General features: G+C 38.2%; 1 non-coding gene across 1 annotated transcript; it reads left to right on the top strand.

Annotated features, from left to right (window-relative positions):
- Positions 1-16,420: 16,420 nt before the first annotated feature.
- On the top strand, positions 16,421-16,527 carry LOC113781770. Its single transcript, XR_003469676.1, has one exon. It is a non-coding gene; the product is annotated as a small nucleolar RNA R71 (small nucleolar RNA).
- Positions 16,528-16,556: the final 29 nt, after the last annotated feature.

Here is a 16,556-nt window from a genome sequence, read left to right as displayed (position 1 = left end):
AATTTTCTGCAAAAGAGAAAGAACAAAGAAAGTGCCACCATCATTTGATTCGTTTGCCTTTGAGAATCGTGTAAACATGAGTCTTTTGATGCCTTCGTCAACTTTTGCTGCGGCATCTGACTTAGTTGGATTTGTCACTTCCAAACGTTTTTGCTTTTCCCAGACTGACCGGGTATGCATTTTGCCATATTGTGAAACCTGCGTAGCCGGCTTTGCTGAATCTTAACCCTTTTCAAGAGATGACTGAATCCAAGTATGTTTCGAATAAACCACAGGGATTGTTATTCACCAAAATTCAATGACAAAAAATGATGTAAGCAAGGTAACTTCACATGTCATGCAGGAATGAATATGCAAAAGAATGCCAACATAATCAACTGTGCCTAATCCTACAAAATGCCATGAATACCGGCAATTGAGGAAAAATGAGTTTCATAAGAATGTATTTGCAAAAGAATACTTTTTTTGCAAAGTGACACAGTTTTGGCCAACGGATGTCATATTTGAATCTCTGGATATCTTTGTTCCGGAATTCGACACTGGTAGAAGTATTACAAAACGAAGAGAAATCCCAAATGAACCAAGTCACTAGCTGTTCCTCCTCGTGCTTGCTTGCTGCAGAAAGCCTACCTTGGCGCCCTTTCGGGTTTTCACCAAGGTTGCTCCCACCATTTTTGTTTTTGTTTTACTTTTCTTTCTTTTTCTTTTCCCTTTTCCTTCTCTTTTCTTTTTCCGAGGTGCTCTTTCGGATTGACTCATGTGCGTTGAAGATTGCTAGCATCAGTAAAATGCGCTTCCCTTATAAACTTAGGCGAAGGCATTATGGACATCACCTGCCAGTTGTTTAGCGAACTGCCTAATAGAAATACAGCAAGTAACGAAAGCCAGGACTTTGGGCTTTTGTAATGAGGTCAGGTGGGGTGTTTCAAGAAAAGTTGAGGCTTGAAAGCAAAAATCTTGATGAGAGAGGTGTGAAATAACTTGAGATTGCATCATTTTGAAATTATCTCCAATTTTGAACGAAATCGAGGAAAATTTGCCCCAGTTTGATTGGATTTCTCTCTTTGCATTTTTCATTGCATTTCTTCACTTTTGTATTTTCCTTTAAAAACTAAATTTGCCCCAGTGTGAGGTTTTTCTTTCTCTCTTTTTTCTTTTCCTTTTGATCATCTTTCTTTCCAAATAAATTTGCCCCCGTGTGGGGTTTTCCTTCTTCTTTTTTTCTCTTGATCATCTCTCTTCTCAAAATAAATTTGCCCCAGTGTGGGGTTTGCAATTCTCAGGAGCTGCCAAACGAAAATTATTGTTCTGATAGCTCAAAGGGGATGATTAGGGATGAAATGTTTTGATTGGAAAGGAAGATGGCCTGACTTTTGTCTCGTCCCTTGCATGATTTCCAAAAGAAATTCGCATAATCAAAAATAAAGAACTTCTTACACATGTCTGAGTTGATAGGTTGAGGGAATGTCTGCCCATCCACCTCTGCCAAAATGAGTGCCCCGCCAGCTAATATTTTTTTTTTTGAACAACGAATGACCCTTGCCAATTTGGAGCAAATTTGCCTTTGGCTTCATCTTGCATTGGGAAAATTTGCTTTAGCACTTTGTCCCCTTCTTCAAAAGATTGCCGGTGGACCTTTCTTGTTGTAGGCCCGGGCCATGCGTTTCTGATAACATTGGCCATAGCATTTAGACGCTTTTCATCAATCAGGACCAGTTGTTAATGACGCTGCTTTAACCGATCAGTTTCTTCCAACTTGGCTCCTATTAGAATACGCAATGAAGGGATTTCTCAATGAAGAGATTTTCAATGAAGAGCTTTCTCAATGAAGGGATTTCTTAGTGAAGGGATTTCTCAATGAAGGGATTTCTTAGTGAAGGGATTTTTCACTGTATGGTTTCATCGGATTCCAGAACAGTGGTATTCGAAGGGTCAAATAATTTCATCTTTGGCCATCTAAAAGAATTAAAAAAAAATTCAAGACAATAATCAAATAAACCAGTAAAACAAATTGTGCATTTCATGAAACTCCAAATCAAAGTGGAAACAAGACAAAAGCTCAATTGCAAAAGATGCTTTCATTAAGCTATTCACATATGCAAGAAATAGTTTTCATGAACTTTAGTAAATGACAACCCCTAGATTTACCGAAATTCCCTTCGAGAGAGAAGATACTCGGCCATCCAAATTGTGCAAAGCCCCTTCAGGATTTTCAAATTTCGTCATTGGAGGTGGATGCCTCAAAGGTACCTTGTTCACCCTTTTTCCTTAGCACTATTTCTCCTGCCTCGATCATGTCCTGGACTTTGTGCTTAAGCGCTTTACAATCGGCAGTTGGGTGGCCTGGTGCTCCTGAGTGATAGGCACAAATAGCCTGTGGATCGTATCCAGCAGGCATGCCATAAGGGTAAGTTGGAGGGGGAATCACACCTATTTTACCGGCAGCCTTTAATTGCTCATATAACTGGTCCAAAGGCCTGCCTAGATTGGTGAATGTTCGGGTACGGCTTTGATTGTAGGTTTCAGTGGATTGGGGATAATTATAGGTGGGTCTGTTTGGTGGGAAAAATCTCTGGTTGTAAGGAGGACGAAGACGAGTTTGTTGAAAATTTGGTTGAGATATTTGGAAAGGAGCTGTAGGCGGGTTGGCGTAATTTGGGCGAGGTCGGGGGTGGGTGATATTAGTGTTGTAGACAGGGTGAGGATTTGGATAGTAGGGATAAGGTGGTGAATATGTTGGGCTGTGTTAAAATCTAGGTCTCGGTGTGGGGTTTCGGTCCCAAATAAAGGCGATTTCCCCCTCTTTCTTTTTGAATTGCGGTTTTTTCCCATTACTCCCTTGTCCTTGCAGAGCATCCACTTGCGATTTGAGGGCAGAGACATTAACGATCTTCCCAACTCTTACGAAGTCATCGTACTCTTCGAGCTTATTAACAATAGCGGCAAACGAGCATCCAGTCATGCGGAAGATTTTTTCGAAGTACGGAGGATCATGTGCCTTAATGAAAGTGCGGATGATTTCGTCCTCAGTCATTGGTGGCTCGACTTTTGCAGCTATCTTTCTCCATCTCTTAGCATAAGTCTTGTGGTCCTCAGATGGTTTCCTCTTTGTTCCTTCCAACGTGGTTCGTGTCGGAGCCAGCTCACAGTTGTACTCGTACTGCCTCACAAAAGCATTGGACAAGTCAAGCCAGGACTTTACTCCCTCGGGTTTTAAGTTGGAATACCAATCGAGTGCATCCCCCTCCAGACTTTCTGGGAACAGCCTTAGAGGTAGATTCTCGTCATCTATGGGCCTTCCCAACTTGTTAGCAAACAGACGGAGGTGCGTTTTGGGATTGCCTGTGCCATCATACTTGTTAAATTTAGGGGTTTTGAATCCCACTGGCAATTGCACATTTGGGAAGAGACAAAGCTCATCATAGTCCAGTACTTCTGGTTTGTTTAACCCCTGACTTTTCCTCATAAATTCATCGAAACGGTCTAGGCGCTTGAGCAATTTCATATCAACAGGAGCAGAAGATTCTCCTATCTCTGGTTTGGCTTGGACAGTATGGTCTGGCAGTAAGGGCTCTGCGGTAGTGTGATAAAAAGCATGTGGTTCGGGGGGTATATTCAAAGTGATTTGGGGTTGGGGACCTTGCATGTGAGTAGGAAAGAATGAAGGATTAGGCGGGTAGGTGTATGTCAAATTTGCGGTGGTATAGGTGAAGGTTTCTTCGGGTGGAATAATGAAGGGTGGAGTAAAAGTGGTATGGGCCGTGGGTATGACACATGATTCTGGCTCCGGTTGACTGACAGGTGCAGTTTCGGGTTGAACACCACCGCTGATAAGCTGATCAATTAATTTCCTCTGGGCCACCATCTCAGTGGTCATCTCGCTGAACTTAGCAAGCATCTCGGTCAGCTGGACCCCCAAATTTGCAGTCTCAGGTTGAGCTGCAGTAGCGGACCTATCCGATGGTTCCAGTTGTGAACTTATGTTTACACGATTCTTCCGAGCTCGACTACGGGATCGAGTTATGATGGGGTTTCGACGAGAAGCTATGTTTAAATATTACCTGAGAATTTTTGAAAGGAATTGCCTTTAGATTAGCTATTCCAATAAAAATAAAGAAAAGGAAAAAGAAAAAGACAAGAGTTAGTAAATATCCAAAAAATTCGGATGCATGCCCTATGGGGGAACCCTTTTTGTGCCAAGGGTCGGCCTAATATGATGTAATCCTCTGAGGTAGGCACTATACCATACCTGATGGATCCGATCAACTTAGCAACATTTGATTTGAGAAGCAATTTGAAAATTTTGGGCCAATTGAATAGTGGGAGACCTTTTAACAAAATGAGGACAAATCCAAACGAGTGAATGGTTTTGGTTGGCCCAGGAATTTGTACAAATCATTTGTTATTGGGGAGATTGCAATTTCTTACATGAATCGAAACCCTTATCTATCCAAATGGAATGAATGCGATGAGCGATTTTCTCAAAAACAAATAGCCATCCCAACTCTTGACATCAAGACCCCTAAGTTGTCAAATGGATCAGATGAAATTGATGAACTTTGTTGGATCGTCCAAAAAAAAATGGATACCTTGGTCAAATAGATTGAACGATTTATTCAAGAAAAATGACTAGATTACCTTAAAAGGGTAAACTGGTCAAATGAATTGAATGAAATTTGATAACTTATTCGAAATTGACCGGATCATCCTAAAAGGGTAAATTGGTCAGTTGAATGAAATTGGTGATTTTTCAAAATAGATTGCCCTAAAGTGAACAAATTGATAAAATGGGCTGGATGGAATTGATGAATAAATTGGTCAAATTGTTTGAATAGAATTGATGATTTATTGACTAAATTGTCCTAAAATGAATGAATTGACAAAATGAAAATGATAAATAATTTGATCGAAGGAATTGAATGGAATTGATGGTTTATTCAAAAATCAATGGAATTATCCCCCCTTTGGTAGTTTTCAAAAATGCATTGCGATGCATTAGCCTATGAGCCTCCTACAATCAAGATTTGGCCTCAATAAGTTTACCATCTCAATAATGAGGAATTATTTGCAAATTTCTTCAAGTTAATGTCCTTTAAGCACGGGATTTTTACCAACTATATTAAAATGGCCAAAATTTGATTGTTAGATGCTCATATTCCAATGTACAAAATTGTTCCATCATTCTCGGTGTCGTTATTGTGAAAGGGATCGGATCCTACCTTACCTTGTGCACTACCCCTTTGGATGGTACAAAAAATATAGACGTGCAAGTCTCATTGGATTATACATCCGAAACACAGGGCGGTTTATTCCTATAACGGGATTCCCTAAGTGGCATTCCCTCTAAGGCTTATGCATGATGCCAATTTATCAAAGCAATTTAAATATGCAAAATATGACCTGAGGAACCCTTTGTATGCCAGGGTGGGCCTAGAATGATGTTCAATTTTCAATCCATAAATGCGATTCATTGGAATCTTAAACATGCAATAACCTATCTAAGAGGGTAAGTTCTAAAAGTAGATCATGCCAGATCTCTTAATTCCCAGCGTTTGTGAATGTAAAAGACAAGAAAATAAAGAAATGTTAGTTCAATAAATAATCACATAACACGTTGATGCAATTAATTGATATAAAAGACAATAAAGAAAAATAAGGAAAGAAGGGTGGAATCCCTCCCCTCGTGCCTAGTGTTCCTAATTCAGGATAAGGTCGACTCTACCCTAGGCAATTCTAATATGGATGCATGAGGTTTGGCTCACTAATGCATCTAGACTCGATAAGGTTTCGGCTCCCAAGCCTTCAGACCTAAAGGCGAAGGGTCATCACTCCCAGGGCCTTTGATCGGTGGCTCGAGTGATCCCTTAGGTAGCGCTATGGGCGCAGAGCACACCATCCGCCTACCCAAGGCAATCGATCCTAATCCTACAAGGAGGTGTGGGAACGCCCACGAAAAAGAAAAAAATAGGGTAAATAAGACTATGCATGCACGTATGAGGTGCTTTCTTATCGAGGGGAGGGATTGTACCATTAGATGCGGTCGAAGGTTCTAGGGTAACTACCCCCCATCCCAAAATGCAATCGCGAAACAAGTAAAAGTAAACAAATAAATGAACCATCCATTCATCACATACATAGTGTGCGAAGAGCGATTATGCGCGTGATAGATGCAAAATCCCTAAAAAGAGAAAAAGGGCAAAAGGGAACGAAGAATGCAACCCTAAACATCCAAATGCGATATATGAGAAGGTTAAAAGAAGAAAAAGATTGACTAAATCAAATTTGCTCGGACTCTCTAAGTCCCCAGTGGAGTCGCCAGCTGTCACGCCCCATTTTTTAAAAAATAAATAATGAGCTTAGAAAGATGGATTTTTTTATTTTTTGGAAAAATGAGTTTTGTTTTTAGAAAATGAATAAAGGAAAAGGGCCTAAATGGGGTTTGTAATGCGACGATTTGGGCCCAAATTATAGTTTAAAAAGGGTTTTTGAACAAAAATCGGAGTCGTCACTTGGTATAGAGTTGAGGTGTACCAAGTCACCAAAAAATGAATTTTTTTAAAAGAAAAAATAGAAAAAACCCTTTTTAAACGACTCCAAGTCTACGTAAATCAAAGAAAAAGGTTCGGGAGTCACATTTGAAGAAAGGGAAGGCAAGGATAAAAATCTAAGGCACCCTTTCGACCTAGCCAAGGCTAGTTGCGTGATTTAGTCAATGATTTTCTTATTCTTAACCTAAAAATTTATCACATTTGGATATACTATATGAATGCGAACCCTAGACCTAGGAGGGCGTCGAGGGATCGAAATGTATCTTCAAAGCTTATTTGGTACCAATCACATTAATTGTGACGCCCAATGAAGACTCTTCGAAGAAGTCACGAATAATGCAAAAATATGAGACTCTAAGAAAAAAAAGGAATAAAATAATTATACAAATATACATGTCTCAAAGGAGTGCATCATGTCGGGTACGAGGGACTAATGTTCGTGACTCAATTTTTCCTTTTAATAGAGGGAATACGAGCGTGCTAAGGTTAGAAAAGCCAAACTCGTCCATATCCCATATCTCAAGGGGCATTCCCTAATCTAATCAAACAAATGCACTACCCTAGTAACTAGAATGAAATGCAAGGTCCTAAAGATTGTGTCAAATGCAGGAAAAAGGGTGAAGGTTCATGCAAAGATGTAAAAACACTAAAAGGAAAAATGAATGAAATGTAGTGAAAGCATGCGAGTATGAACTAGCGAGGGGGACGGCCCTATTGGGTCAAGCATTGGACTAGCCCTTTACTAACGCTCTCTCACAAGTATTGGACTTGCAAGGGCTTGAGGGGAAGACCATGACTAGCATTGGACTAGCCACGATAACGTGCATTCCATCCACATAATCAGATAAAATACTAAAAAAAACAAATAGACATGCAAAACACATAGTTTCACATAGCACGTAGCACATAAGCATGCTTATCTAGATGCAGAAAGCCTAAGGAAAAGCAACTAAACATATAAGCATATAGGCACGCACAAGCACATAGCACCCAAGCCCTATCTATTACACAAGGGGATGCCTACTACAATCTAAGGGGGAATAAAATAAATAATTGAAATAAATACCTAACTATTACAATTGTGGCATTTAATTACAAATTAAATTAAAATAAAATAGACAAAGATTGAAACGAAATAAAGCGAATAAAAATAAAATAAAGAGAACATTCAAAAGGCACTCATATAGTCACATAAGTGCGCACATAGGGTCAAATAAAGCAAAATAAGAGATAGAAATTACCTCCCTTGCAATGGTAATCAAATGAAAGAAAGATTAGCTTCAAAACAATAAAAGGGTTAAGGCACCAATTAAATAGTAAAATATAACCAAAATCACCAAATTACTCCCAAAATGCAACTTAAATGTAATCAAATAATGTGTAGTTGCAAAAAAGGTAAATTGTCCATCAAATTTCTAAAATAGCAACTGCTAAAGACCCAATAACAACCCTTAACCAATCATTCAAGTTCAACTGAAACATTTTGGAAATTTCAAAGGCCATAAGTAATGGAAAGGTCGAGTAATCACAAATAATCACATAAATGTTAAAGCATTTAAATAACTTAAATAGCCCATGTTCACAAAACTGGGGCCTAATTGAAAGGGAAAAGGAAGTTTGAGGGATTAATTTGGTTGATTTTTACAATCATTTTGGGCCACGGTAGCATTAAATGAAACTCAAAGGGTCAGAACGCAAGTTATGAAAACTTTTCCATGCATGCAATGAAATTCTCTTCGTTTTTGCTGGTTCCTTACCAGGCTTCTCAAATGCAATCCTAACGTAGCTAGAATATCAGCTAATCAATCCAAACCGCAACACTAAACCAAAGACAACCATAACCCAACAGGCCCTCTATCCTATGAAGCACATTGAGAGCCACTCTATCCTATGGCCTTGGAAATCATGCGGAGAAGAAAACAAAAACCAAGGGTGAGGCACTTCATAGCTTGAACATATACAAGTAGCCAGAGACACAAGACACAACCTAGCAGCCAATACTTGAACGAGCCTAAGAAAGAAACGGGGTCCATCTGTTCGTGCTGCTACAACAAGCCGAGGGCTTCGAGCTTGTTACGGTAATCCGTGGTTCCTCACACAAGTAATCAGAAAATTGATTCAATGCATCTAAAACACAAAAACATGAAAACAAGGGGGGAACATGCAGGTCAAACCTTCAAACATCAGGATACCAGAAAAATGACCTGACCACTTGCTAATTTTTGACCCTCTTCACTACACTCGGATTTGAATCTGCAGCAGGCACCCGCAATCGATTGAATACAGTTCACCCGGGATCGGAAGAGGTGAATTTTGCAGACTTCGATGAAGATACGCGGGCTTGAAGTTCTGGTCTCTGGGATTCTTCTTGTCCCGTTGCCTTTACATTCCTCTCCTCCTTGGTTGCTCCTCCTCTGCTCTCTAGCTTTCCAGATTCTCTTCCAGCCGTCAACCTTACTCTTAGCTCACTCCAAAACCCTCTCCCCAAATTTTCCAGATCGTTCCCTCTCTCCCCAGCTCTCCTTTCTAAAACCTAGCCCTTTTTCTCAGCCGTCATGCCCATTCTCTTTTAGTTCTCCGCTGTTTTCCTTTTTTACCGTCACCACTTTCTATCTCCCCTTCTCTGATTCTTCCAGATTTTTGCTCCCTCCGTAGCCCTCTCAATTTTCCCAATTGCTCCCCCCTTTTCTTTTTCTTTTCCTTTTCTTGCACCGTCCCCTTCTTCTTCTCAGACCTCAGGACCTCTCCTCTCACTCACGGTTCCCTTTTTCCTTCGTCTGTTTTCCTATCCAAAGCTTCCTACTTCAGTTCCTTTTCTCCCGCAATTCCTCCTTCCAGTCTTAGTCTTCCCTCTTTTGGTTTCCTCCTCAAACTCACAGCCGAAGCTCTCTTTTCCCAGCTCCCTCTTTTTTTTTCAACCCTAGCCGTTACACTCTTCCTTTCATCCCCGTCCCCTTCTTTCTTTTTTCTTTTTGTTTTTCTTTTCCTTCAAATCTTAGGCCTCCAATTGTCTAACATCTAATCCCTTAAGTGCTTAGTTGTCCAATACATAAAGGGGACACTTGTCCTAATGCATGCCCCCCACTTGCCATTTTTATTATTTTTCCCTTTTCTTTTTTCCTTTTGTTTTTCTGAAATTTAGTATGAAGACAAAAATTAAAATAAGAAAATAAAATAAACTAGAACAAAATAAAAACCCTAGAATTGAAACAAATAAAGCTATTAAATTAATTAAACAAATAAAGTTAAAAAATCAAAAATTTGGTGTCTACAAACTGGATCTCAATGTCTTCATACCAACTGTAGATCTATCTCTTAGCTTCAAAATAGTATAAGAATCTCCTCAATCGAATGCTTGTAGCTCAAGATATTGCCGAAATACAACAATGTGTCAAAACTGTCTTCACTTGCATTTCTTCATTTGAATGTTTTGCATTTCATGTCTTCTTTAAACCACTTCAAATCATTATCAATCATCCAATTATCTTTTCCAATCACTCCATATCTTTAATGATTGAATCATTAAACTTACAAAAACATGAAATTTTTACCTTTAAAATCCATGAAATGCAATTTTTGCCACTTAAACCACAAAATGTATATTTTTACCAAAACCCTAGTTAATTAGTTATAAAAGTAGTTAAAACACACCAAAACTAACTAATAAAATACACTTAAAAGCGCGTAAAATATACTCTTGTCAAATACCCCCACACTTGAACCATTGCTTGTCCTCAAGCAATTACGATACAAACCAACAATGATCCAAAATTTTGAAAATAAACATATGTGCACCATTCAACTTCATTTTCTCAAAAACAAGGTAAATAACCATTGCGCAATCATCCATTAATCCTCAAGTACTCATAATATCAAGTGAAGAAGGGCCAATTATACCACCATTCTAACAAGTTCAAGTCAATTTCTCATCGTTACCCAATTTCACAAGCAAGTAACTCATATGGTCAATAAATTACTTCCTAAACCCATGATCATCTTTTTATTCAACTCAAAGATGGATTTATTCATATCACATATAGCTAAATATTACTCAAATTGTGAAAGTGTCTTTTGATGCGAAAATCGATATTTTTAGATAAAGATCACCGATTACTCAACACTTCACATAGTTAAGTTGCTTTGCATACTCTTAATTCAAGTACCGTTTTACGCGAAAGTCGAGATTTGTAGATGAAAACTCCTGGTTACTAAGTACAAGAACCATTGGAGTAGATAACTCTTATTCACTTTTTTTTCTTTCCTTTCTTTTATTTTTTTGTTTTTTTGTTCTCCTTCTTTTTTTCAAAGTAAGATAATAAACATTCCCTCAAAAGAATAATCATAAGAAGAGTATTGCAATTATTGACCATATTTATCACTTAACTATGTAAAATCAAGTAAAAAAAGAAATTTCATCAAATATGTAAAATGTAGGTATAATTATCTCCACTTTATATGATATACTTTCCTATAAATACACCAATTATAATCACGTAATAGTCATTTCCAAGTTAAATGAGAAAAGAAGTTTTCAAGTCACATATATTTATCTCAAAAGAAGAAGGAATTTGAATTACTAATGGTATGAAACTTGTTACCCCTTGGATAAAATTGAAAAAATTTGAAACCTTTTGGGGCATTTTGCAATTTTGGACAATTTTGAAAAAATTTTGGCAGAGTTTCCTCTTATAAATGGACAAAACTCCCTGCATAGACAACACTTAAGCACAAGAAATATTTCCAATAACATGTCCAAACATTTAAAAACATAGTAACATCCGACAGACAATTCTCCTCCCACACTTAACATACACATTGTCCTCAATGTATAGGGGAAAGAAAAGAAATAATAGTAAGAACAAGTTACTCCCCAGTTGAGATGGCTGCGGTCCAGTTGAACTTTGAATCATGAGCCATCGACCGATCAACCATCTATGATCCACTTATCTACTATTAACTGCCGCAAGTTCCAATATTCAAAATAATAAGTGCAAGGTAAACAGCCCTTAAAGAAAAGTTAAAAATAAAATACACAATGAACACAAAGCAAAACGGAAAACAAGGATAAAGATCATTCTAAGTGTGTCGGAGCCCTAGTCGTCGTCTTTTTCATCATCCGTGGGAGGTGGTTGTATGCCTAGATGATCTTCAATGTGATGTAGGCGAGTATCCATTTTGGCTAATTGATGCTCGATGTTGTCCAAGCGACCAAAGAGCCGCTGCCAGTTGGATTGTGACGGTGGAGGAGGAGGTACAACAGTTGAAGGTCCGGCTTCCTCTCGGCCATGATGTGCCTTGTGTCACCTTCTCGCGCAGGTTGAGGAATATTCTCCCTGCCAATACCTAGACGATGAAGGGAAGAAACTGATAACTCGGTTCTAGGCATTATAAATTTGCGAGTTGCACCTTCCAAGTTAACGTCGAACCGCTCAAACACCGAAGAAAGCAAACAAGGAAATGCCAATTTGAATGAAGTAGTCTGCAGCCTCGCCATAGACCTTATGTGGCTAATGATGATGTTCGGCAATGGAATTCGAGTGTAGGAGGATTCCCGATTATGAAACATGTAATCAAGAAAGTAGATGTCACTTTTGCGGACCTCCGTATGCCCCGTCTTCTTGGGCATGACATTGTGTGCTATCATGTAGATAATGAGATGATGGCGAGGTTCGAAGACACTCGCCAACATTGTCTCCTTCCTTGAGGACCTAAACTGTTGGTAGTTAAGACCAAATCTAGTCATGGTATGTGATGGATCCCACCGCCTATTTGGTGCAATAAAACCCTTCTTTAGGTCGACCGCTCAACCTTGATTGTTACAATCCAAAATGGCGGCTAAGCACTACCGTGACAAGACAATATGTCTTGCAGGCACTCATGACTCCACCATCTCACCATTGTAGCATGCTTAATACTCAATGTTGGCGTAGAACTCTTGTACCAAGTCAGGGTGGAAGTGAGTCGGCAAGGTGAGAATCGGCACCCAACCAAGTTGATTAAACACCTCCGAGATGCGATAAATCATTTCAACTTCTGAACTCACGTGCATCTCGAAGAGAAACTCCAAATTAGCTTGCATCTCATGCCACTCTTGATTCCTAAGATTAGTGAACTTGGCACTATCAAAGATGGTAGTTTCGGCACTATGAGAAGTGCCCTCCCCGTGTCTTCTCCGCACCGGTTGAGGTGAAGGGGATCTCTTCTTGACTTTCTCCAACATCCTCACTCATCTCCATTTCATCGCTACTAGAGGATATACAACTTGTTTTCCTCTTGCCATAGCACCTCTTGCCATAGCACCTAAGAAAAGAGTTGCAATTATCCACATGTACTAAAAGCATTTCATATCTTGGACATTAACGAATCCCCTTTGATGCAAATAACCACAAAGACATATCTCCATGTCATAAAAAATCAAATAAGCATATTCAAATAATCACTATTATAACATACGACAAATGACATATTAAAAACGTCAAAAATTGTGAAAATCACCAATGTATCAAAATAGGCAACAAATATATCTCAATCAATGATATTAGCACTAATCATAATTATAGCACACGATAAGTAGCAAAAATAATGCACAATTAGCTATAAACATGGTTAAGCAAAAATTATCCTAATAACTCACAAAATTCATCCAAATTTCTCACTATATATAATGCACATGTTAAAATATCATCAACTAACCATTTTTAACCATAATCATCTATCACAAAAGGCTCAACAACATTCTAAGCTAATTTTTCAATTTTAGCCAAATATAGCAAATTATAATTTTAAAGAACTAATAATCCATCAATTTGCTACATTTGAACATGAAAACATGTTTAAACAACCTTAATAAGCATAAATGAGGCCAAAAACATCAATATATATCATCAAAAATTCAAAATTAAAAGATGTCAGAAAGCTCAGGAAATTGAAAAATATCAACATCTAAAATATGAAGATTTAATGAAGAAACTTACCTCAATCAAATATGTGAAAAGCCCTATGAAACACCTTCCAATTGACTTCCAATTGAAGAAATTAATAACTAGGAACCCTAGCCTTTAATTCCTTAAAAACCGAATTTTAGGTGTTTTTGTTGGATTTTGATCGGTTAGAAATGTTATATGATGCTCCAAAGGTATTGGGTTGGTGAATTTTAGCAAAGATATGGAGCAAAAATGGAATTTTGTGAATTGTGTATGAGAGGAGAAGAAAAAACGCGGCTGGAAGAAGAAGATGAAGAAAGAAACTGAGCATAAATGTCGCGTTTTTAGCTTTTGTACAAAAATGAATACGCGACTTCACAAAACGCGCCTTCAAGTTGCCTTTTGATTAAGTCGCGTTTTCTAGGCAAATTTCGTAAGAATGAATACGCGACTTCAAGAATATGCAACTTAAAGTCGCGTTTTCTAGTCGCGTATTCTGCATCAATGTTGCAGGTATGAAAACGCACCTTCTTGAATACGCGACTTTAAGTCGCGTATTCAAGTCGCATTTTTGGCCTTGTCTTTGCAGAGATGAAAACACTATTAGGGTAATACACGACTTGTAGCTGCGTATTTCTGCAATCCGCGTTTTCTTCTGCAAATTTTTGCAGAAATGCCAACATTTGAAAATTACACATGGTACCCCAATTACTCAAAATGCATTGTAGATAATTCTTTTGCCAAATTTAACATCACATGCACATGTATAATGATTGAAATATGCATTTTACCCCATTTTAACGGATTGCAAACATCTTTAATGCAAATCGAGGGGCTGAGTTCCTTGATCAAACTTCATCTTTTTCACCTTAAATGGTCATCTTTACTTTCGTTTGCCGAACCTATAACACAAAAACAATAAACTAACTTAATCACATGTATTAAATGCAGAATAATACCAAATTAACATATATAACTTAAATATTAGGTTGCCTCCCAACTAGCATTTTTGTTTATAGTCGTTGACTCAACTAAAAAAGGTTTGGATCTTTTTAGAACATTAGGGAGCGATTTTCTTCCCACGAGTCGAAACTCTTGAGCCAATCCACCGCGTGATGAGCTATGCATTGATCTCCATAGTCCAACTTCCTCACATGCCAAGGAGGAGTATAAGACTTGTCGTATATAGGCTTGACTTCACCTTGGAGTGAAATTTGCTTGCCTTTTTCGAGTCGACTTAACTTTTTACCTATTCCTTCTTGGAATGGCAAATTTATTTAGCCAACTTCCATCCTTGTCCTCGCCTCCCTTGCTCCTACACCATTGAAGTTAGTACCAAGGAGATTTATAGATTTGACATCTTCATTTATTTCCTGATTACCCTTTCGTCACATGGCATATTAGAAACATGAACAATAGGCTCTATACCCTCTTCTTTATTAACCAAATTAAAATCTAATTCCTCACCATTAACCCGTAATATAAGTTTACCTTTTTCTACATCAATTATAGTTCGTGCGGTCGCTAAAAACGATTGTCCTAGAATAATTGGCATTCTCACATCTTCCTCAATATCCAAGACAACAAAATCCACAGGTATAATAGATTGTCTTACCCTTATGAGCACATTTTCTAATACCAATTGGATGTGTAATAGACCGATCCACCAATTACAAAGTGATATTGGTAGCTTTCAACTCTTGAAGTCCCAACCTCCGGGCAACCGATAGAGGCATAAGTGACACACTTGCACGTAAATCACATAACACATTAGAAAAATGCAATTGACCAATAGTACAAGGACTGGAAAAACTTTCCGGATCTTTCAATTTATGGGAGAGTTTGTTCTTAATCAATGCACTACACTTTTCTGTTAACGCTATCATCTCATTATCCACAATTTTCTCTTCTTGAACATGATATCCTTCAAGAAATGCGCATGAGAGGAAATCTGTGTAATAGCATCAATGAAAGGAATGTTAATGTGCAATTGTTTAAAAATTTTGAGAAACTTCTCAAACTCCCGATCTTTTCCATCTTTCTTCAACCTGTGAGGAAAAGGAATCATATTAGAATTCAACTTAGGAGGAGGTATATCAATATCAATAACAACATGATCATTTTGGCTTTCTTTCACTCCTTCATTTGCTTGTTCCTTATCTTTTTCACTACTTCAATGGCCAAAATCAGGTCTCTCAACCGTTTTACCGCTTCTAAGAGTGATTGCATTGGCATGCTCTCTTGGAATCACTTCGATTTTACTCGACAATTCACCACGGTTTCTGTTATTGATTGCATTGGCAATATGACCAATTTGAACCTCCAAATTTCTATACATTCCGATCAATTGATCCAATCTCTCCTGTATTCGCTCGAATCTTTTCGAAGTGCCCTTGGCTAATTTCTCTACTGCAATCTCCCATTCCGGTTTAGTATTCACCTGTGGTTGCCTTGATTGGAATCTCGGCGGATTAGTCGGCCTTTGAGGGTTCCCTTGATTTCTCCACCCAAAATTTGGATGATTTCTCCACCCCAGATTGTAGGTATTCGAGTATGGGTTGTTTTGAACATTCCTGTTGTAATTATTGACAAATTGAGCCTGCTCAAGATCAACACATTCATTAGTATCATGTTCTCCTCCACATATGGAACAACAAGCAACATGCACATTAGAAGAAGAACTTGTACCACATCCGGCTTGTCTACTCGATATTTTCATCATATTACTCATTTGAGCACTAAGCATGTTGATTGTATCCATTTCAATCATACCTGCTTGGCGTCTTGGATTACCTTTTTCATTAGCCCATTGGTAGTTGTTGGCCGCCATCTCTTCTATCAAACTTTGAGCTTCTTTGAGTGATTTACCCATTAAAGCATCACCTGCAGTTGCATCAATAGTCGTTTTAGTAGAGAAGGATGAAACATTATACAATGAGCCAATCTGGAAGTCTATGATGTGAACATCTTCGAAGCAACTCTCTAAACTTTTCCTATGCTTCATATAATGACTCACCCTCTAATTGATTAAAACTAGTAATATCCATTCTAAATTTAGTCGTTGTACCCGGTGGAAAGTATTTAT

The sequence above is a fragment of the Coffea eugenioides genome, chromosome 8, assembly GCF_003713205.1.
Source record: "Coffea eugenioides isolate CCC68of chromosome 8, Ceug_1.0, whole genome shotgun sequence".
In the NCBI taxonomy this organism is placed as follows: domain Eukaryota; kingdom Viridiplantae; phylum Streptophyta; class Magnoliopsida; order Gentianales; family Rubiaceae; genus Coffea; species Coffea eugenioides.
This window is presented reverse-complemented; position numbering and strand designations above follow the sequence as displayed.